Source organism: Rhinopithecus bieti, unplaced genomic scaffold (genome assembly GCF_001698545.2).
Source record: "Rhinopithecus bieti isolate Rb0 unplaced genomic scaffold, ASM169854v2 scaffold_13400, whole genome shotgun sequence".
Taxonomy (NCBI): Eukaryota; Metazoa; Chordata; class Mammalia; order Primates; family Cercopithecidae; genus Rhinopithecus; species Rhinopithecus bieti.
Window position 1 is genome coordinate 3530329 of NW_016807991.1, and position 6341 is coordinate 3536669.

The following is a 6341-nucleotide window of genomic DNA, read 5'->3' on the forward strand; positions in this document are numbered from 1 at the left end:
CGCTGGGAGCGCGCAACCAGCGTCCGGCGCTGCGGGGGCTGCCGTGAGCTCATCTCCTCGCGCGGCGCCGGGGAAGGGCCGGCTCGCCGGCGCCACCTGCCGGGGTCCCGGGGCACTGCCCTGGCCTCCAGGCCGCCCCGGAAGCCACCTCGCCCGCGTGGGATCCTGCTACGCTGCCACTCAGCCGCAGGCGGAACTCGCTCGGCTCGTCACCTCTTCACCCGGTGCGCCTCGGCCCTGTCCGGGCCCACGCCGGACCTGCCGGATCCTCGATCTTGCGCGTGGCCCCGCACTCGACCCTCCCCGGAGCTCAGCTGCACGGGGCCGGGAGACGCCGCTGGGCTGCGCGGCGTGGGAGGAGCCTGCAGAGGGCGTGGTGGGCCCCGGTGGGAGGAGGAACAGCATCTGCTCTGGTCGCACCACTTTCCCCTTTCCCCCCACCCAGGTAGAGAAGGCAGGGTCTGCAGGACCGGGACCAGCCACAACCCTCTCCCGCTCCAAGGAGGACATGGTCGAAGCGAGTTTCAGGTCAGAGGGGCAGCCCTGAGAAAGGGGCCCCGTGGGCAACTCGCGGCCATCGGTTGTTGCGAGTGCCCTTGAAGTGGCGCGGACCGGTCCACCGCCCGGCGTCTGCCCTGAGTGACAGGAGGGCACCTAGAAGGCGGGGAAGAACTGCCGCCGTTCCTGCCGCGGGACCGGGAGGAACCTTGCCGGCGCTGCCCGCGTTTTCGCCTCCTTTTAAAAGAACCGCCAAAGTGGTCACCAAAAACGGAGGATAAAGAGAACGCTCAGCTGCAGCAAAAGAAACTAGTGGGCAGGAGAGATGAAGAAAAGCTTTAACGGAATTTCATAAAAAATACATTCAGGGCCGGGCGCGGTGGCTCAAGCCTGTAATCCCAGCACTTTGGGAGGCCGAGACGGGCGGATCATGAGGTCAGGAGATCGAGACCATCTTGGCTAACACGGTGAAACCCCGTCTCTACTAAAAAATACAAAAAAAACTAGCCGGGCGAGGTGGCAGGCGCCTGTAGTCCCCCAGCTACTCGGGAGGCGGAGGCAGGAGAATGGCGTAAACCCGGGAGGCGGAGCTTGTAGTGAGCTGAGATCCGGCCACTGCACTCCAGCCTGGGCCACAGAGCGAGACTCCGTCTCAAAAAAAAAAAAAACATTCAGGCAGCTGCAGCCTCGCGGCCCCCGCCGCAGCCTGGACCTTGGGAACCAGCAGCCCAGAGCCAGGAAGCCTCAGCATTCAGGGCCGACAGAACCCAAAATCCCACATCAGAGGCAGGGAAGGATGGTGCGAGGAGCAGCCCAGGACCCACACGCCAGGGCCAGCGCCGGTTCCCAGTGGGTGCCTCCTTCCAAGGCTGGAGAGGGAGGCAGAATGGAGGGCTTCCCAGGTCGGAGCAACCCTACAGGCCGGGCAGGTGGAGGGAAGGGTGCAGGTCACGTTCTGGAGACCTCCCCTCGGCCTGGAACTGGTTTCTCCTCTGCCTCTCCGCCTGTGGGTGTCCCTGTGCTCTGGTAACACCCCAGGCACCAGCTGTGCCCTCACCAAGGTGCCTGCCCGCCCCTTCCTTCTACCATCCCCATCGGCGGGGCTGCTTCAGAGCCACGGCCCTTCTGGGGCTACAGGGGAGGATGCACCCACAGCATGCTCTGCACTGAGGAGCAGGCAGTGGGTGCTGATGCCACCTGTCCTGCCGACAGCTCCTCACCCAGCAAGGTTGACCCAGCCCCGGGTGAAAGAGGGGCGACTGAGGTAGATTGGGGTGAGGCTGCACCTTCACCCATGCCTGCCCACAGCATGGCCCCTCCACTTCCTGCACGAGCGCTGGGAACTGCTTTTCATGGAGCCCCACGGATATGACCAGCCCGGTGCTGGGAGAGGATGGCCTGGGTGGTGTGTGTCTGCAGACACGAAGATCTAGGCACGGGGCCCAGGAAGTGAATGGCTCAGCCTGGAGTTTCCCCCAGCACTAGAAGCAGAGCTGCCAAGGGCTGCAGCTATGGAGAACATGGGATTTGAGGAAGGCAGGAGTCCTTTCCGTCATACTTTGTGAGCAGGCAGATGTGCCAGGGGAGATGGAGTAAGATAAGGAATGTGCGTTTAGCTTTAATGTCTATTAAATAGGTTGGGAAAAACAGGCCCAGTGTGGGGACCTGACTCCTGCAAAGGGCCTACTGCAGCCCTCTGCACTCAAGCAGCAGCCCCATCCAGACCAGGAGCGTTCTGTTCTCCGGGCAGACAGGGCTGACAGGTATAGGACGGCATCTCTTTCCTTTGGAGTGTGGGCTGGGGTCAGAGGAGAAACAGCAACTTCCCGCTCCTTCTCGCTGTGTCGTTGGTTCACCGTAGACCACGTCCTGCATTCCCTCTGATTCTCTCATGGGGAGAGCCCTGGACCTTCTGGTGGTGTCCCAGCTGGGTGGGTTCAAGGCTGCCACCTTGCTGGGGGCAGCTGGCCCGCAGGGAAGGGCCAGAGAGCACCTCTCAGTGGAGACTGAATCTTCCTTCCTTCAGGAGGTTGCCTCCAGGAAAGACCTGGGGTCCTTCCTGCGCTCAGCGCTGGCTGGCTGTCCTGTTCATGCAGTGGAAGACATTACAGAAGAATTCATACCAGAAGAACATGAAGCCTGTAGAGAGAGCAGCCTTCAGCAAGCTGGGGGACAGGCCCTTGAAGAAGCCCAGGGCACCTTCCTTTTGCAGCACCTGCTTGGCACAGTCCCTGAGGCCCTTGTATCTGTGCACCTGGGGAGAGGAAAGGGATGAAAATATGGATGTCCACTCTGCTCCCATCAACACAGCCCCTGGCATATCACAGCTCTTAAGAAGTACTTGCTGGACAAAGGAATGAATGCAAAATAGCAAATATTTTTATTTTATTTTATTTTTTCGTTGAGGCAGTTTTTCTCTGTTGCCCAGGCTGGAATGCAGTGGCACAATCTTGGCTCATTGCAGCCTCCGCCTCCCAGGTTCAAGCGATTCTCCTGCCTCAGCCTCCTGAGTAGCTGGGATTACAGACACACACCACCAGACCCGGCTAATTTTTTGTATTTTCAGTAGAGATGCAGTTTCACCATGTTGGCCAGGCTGGTCTTGAACTCCTGACCTCAGGTGATCCACCTGCTTCAGCCTCCCAATGTGCTGGGATTACAGTCGTGGGCAACCATGCCCAGCTCAAAACAGCAAATAAATTAATCTCATTCTTTGTACTGCAATTGGGTTAAGACTGAACAGATGACAGGCCTAGAAATCAGCAGCTGGACAGAATTCCCTCCTGCCCAGGAAGAACGGCTGCCTGTGGCTCCAAAGGATCCAGCAATGGCTCTGGAACCTCTTCCCAGAGGTGTCTCTGACCCTTCATCTCATCCCACCTGATCCCCCTTGGGCAGCAGATCTGAACCTGGCCCTCAGTAGCTCTCAGCCAGGCCTCCCTGCCTCCAGCTCACCCTCTCCAGCTGACCTCATGCACTGCTGCCAGACTTTCGTCCCCAGGCACAGCCCTCCTCAGGCCTGGCTTCCCTCCAAAAGCTGCAGTTACTCATAGTGACAACATCATGAGAAATCAAGTTCAAACCCCAAGATCTGCCATTCAAGGCACTGCACCATTTCGCCTTGATTTCCCTCCCTGATCTGACCTCCACTGTCCTCCCACATGCCCTTCCCACCTCTGGCCAGACTGGATTACACTAGTCTTCGTTAGCAGCAAGACCTCCCTCTGCCATCCTGGGCTCCCACCATCACTCCCTGTCCAAATTCAAACTGTCCCTTCATGCTGGGTGCAGTGGTGCATGCCTGCAGTTCCAGCTACTTGGGAGGCTGAGAGGGGAGGATCGCTTGAGCCCAGGAGTTCGAGACCAGCCTAGGCAACAGAGTGATATCCCATTTAAAAAAAAAAGAAAAGAAAACAAACTCTCTCTTCAGGACAAGTTGGTAAGTAGAAAAGGGAGGTTACAAACCTTGTATACAGTGTATTCCCATTTTTGTTAAAATGTACACTGTATTTATGAAAAGAAATAAAACTACACTGAACGTTTCTATGGTTATCTGTGGTAGTGAAATTACAAGAGATTTTGGTCTTTTTTTTTTGAGACAGAGTCTCACTCTGTCGCCCAAGATGGTGTGCAGTGGTGTGATTATAGCTCACTGCAGCCTCGAACTCCTGGGCTCAAGCAATTCTCCTGCCTCAGACTGTCCAGTAGCTGGAACTACAGGCACACACCACCATGCCTGGCTAATTTTTAAATTTTCATTTTGTAGAGACGGGGTCTTGCTATATTGACCAGGCTGGTTTCAGACTCCTGGCCTCAAGTGATCTTCCCATTTTGGCCTCCCAAAGTATTGGGATCACAGGTGTGATCAACTGCAGCTGGCTTGGTCTTTGTTTTTGTCTATCTAAATTCTCTAAAGGTTCCTACAAAGAAAATGCATTACAACTACAAACCCAACTCTTTATCTTCCCCCAAGGAAGGAATGCTCTCTCCCTACCTTGTCTCCCATTCCATGCCATCCTTCTCCTCTGACATTGTCAGGCATATTTTTTCATGCCTCTACATCTCAGGTTCCAGGATACAGAGGGGAGAGCCCTGGAACTGCCCATCCTTACCCACCTCCAACCCTACCCATTGACGGCCAAAAGAAAGGGAGTATGTAAAAATCTGAGGAACTGAGGAGTGACTACTAAGACTAGAACATGACCTAGCATGGGGCTTCTCTGAATGGCCAACTCTCCTAGTGTGCATAAAATACAACTTCGGGCCGGGCGCGGTGGCTCAAGCCTGTAATCCCAGCACTTTGGGAGGCTGAGGTGGGCGGATCACGAGGTCAGGAGATCAAGACCATCCTGGCTAACACGGTGAAACCCCGTCTCTACTAAAAAATACAAAAAACTCGCCGGGCGAGGTGGCGGGCGCCTGTAGTCCCAGCTACTCGGGAGGCTGAGGCAGGAGAATGGCGTAAACCTGGGAGGCGGAGCTTGCAGTGAGCTGAGATCCAGTCACTGCACTCCAGCCTGGGCGACAGAGCGAGACTCCGTCTCAAAAAAAAAAAAAAAAAATACAACTTCGGCCCGGGTGTGGTGGCTCATGCCTGTAATCCTAGCACTTTGGGAGGTTGAGGCGGACCGATCAACTGAGGTCAGGAGTTCGAGACCACCTTGGCCAATGTGGTGAAATCCCATCTCACATGGTGAAACCCCGTCTCTACTAAAAATACAAAAATTAGGAGATGGTGGCAGGCGCCTGTAATCCCAGCTACTCAGAGGCTAAGGCAGGAGAATTGCTTGAACCAGGGAGGTGGAGGCGGCAGTGAGCCGAGATCACGCCACTGCACTCCAGCTTGGACAAAAGAGTGAGACTCCGTCTCAAAAAAATATATATGGCTGGGCACAGTGGCTCATGCCTGTAATCCCAGCACTTTGTGAGGCCAAGGCAGGTGGATCACCTGAGGTCAGGAGTTCGAGACCAGGCTGGCTAACATGGTGAAACCCTGTCTCTACTAAAAATACAAAAAATTAGCTGGGTGTGGTGGCACGCGTCTGTAATCCCAGCTACTTGGGAGGCTGAGGCAGGAGAACTGCTTGAACCCAGGAGGCGGAGGTTGCAGTGAGCCAAGATCACACCATTGCACTCCAGGCTGGGCAACAAGAGCAACTCCATTTCAAAACAAAAACCAAAAGCAAAAACAAAAAAATACATATATATAACTTAGTTGCTCAAATTCACCCCATTCCAGAACAGCTACAGCAAAACCCCTTTTCTGTGTTCTTTAATATTTGGGGAACTTCCCTATGTGAATGTATTCTACGTCCACACTGTACTGGACATGTTTTGTTTTTTTTGAGACAGAGTCTCGCTCTGTCACCCAGGCTGGAGTGCAGTGGTGTGATCGCGGCTCACTGTAACATCTGCCTCCCAGGTTCAAGTGATTCTCCTGTTTCACCCTCCCGAGTAGCTGGGACTACAGGCGCCCGCCACCATGCCCAGCTAATTTTTATATTTTTAGTAGAAACGGGGTTTTACCATGTTGATCAGGCTGGTCTAGAACTCCTGATGTCAGGTGATCCACTAGCCTCGGCCTCCCAAAATGTTGGGATTACAGGTGTGAGCCACCACGCCCACACCCAGCCTCTGGACATGTTTTTTTTTTTGAGATGGAGTCTTGCTCTGTTGCCCAGGCTGGAGTGCAGTGGCGTGATCTCAGCTCACTGCAAGCTCCGCCTCCTGGGTTTATGCCATTCTCCTGCCTCAGCATCCTGAGTAGCTGGGACTACAGGCGCCTGCCACCACGCCCATTTAATTTTTTTTTTTTTTTTTTTTTTTTTTTTTTTTAAGTAGAG

General features: G+C 54.9%; 1 pseudogene across 1 annotated transcript; it reads left to right on the top strand.

Moving 5' to 3' along the window:
• The first annotated feature begins 1157 nt into the window (after nucleotides 1-1157).
• LOC108537326 (uncharacterized) lies at nucleotides 1158-4020 on the top strand (annotated as a pseudogene). Its single transcript, XR_001887762.1, has one exon. The product of XR_001887762.1 is annotated as an uncharacterized LOC108537326 (transcript).
• Nucleotides 4021-6341: the final 2321 nt, after the last annotated feature.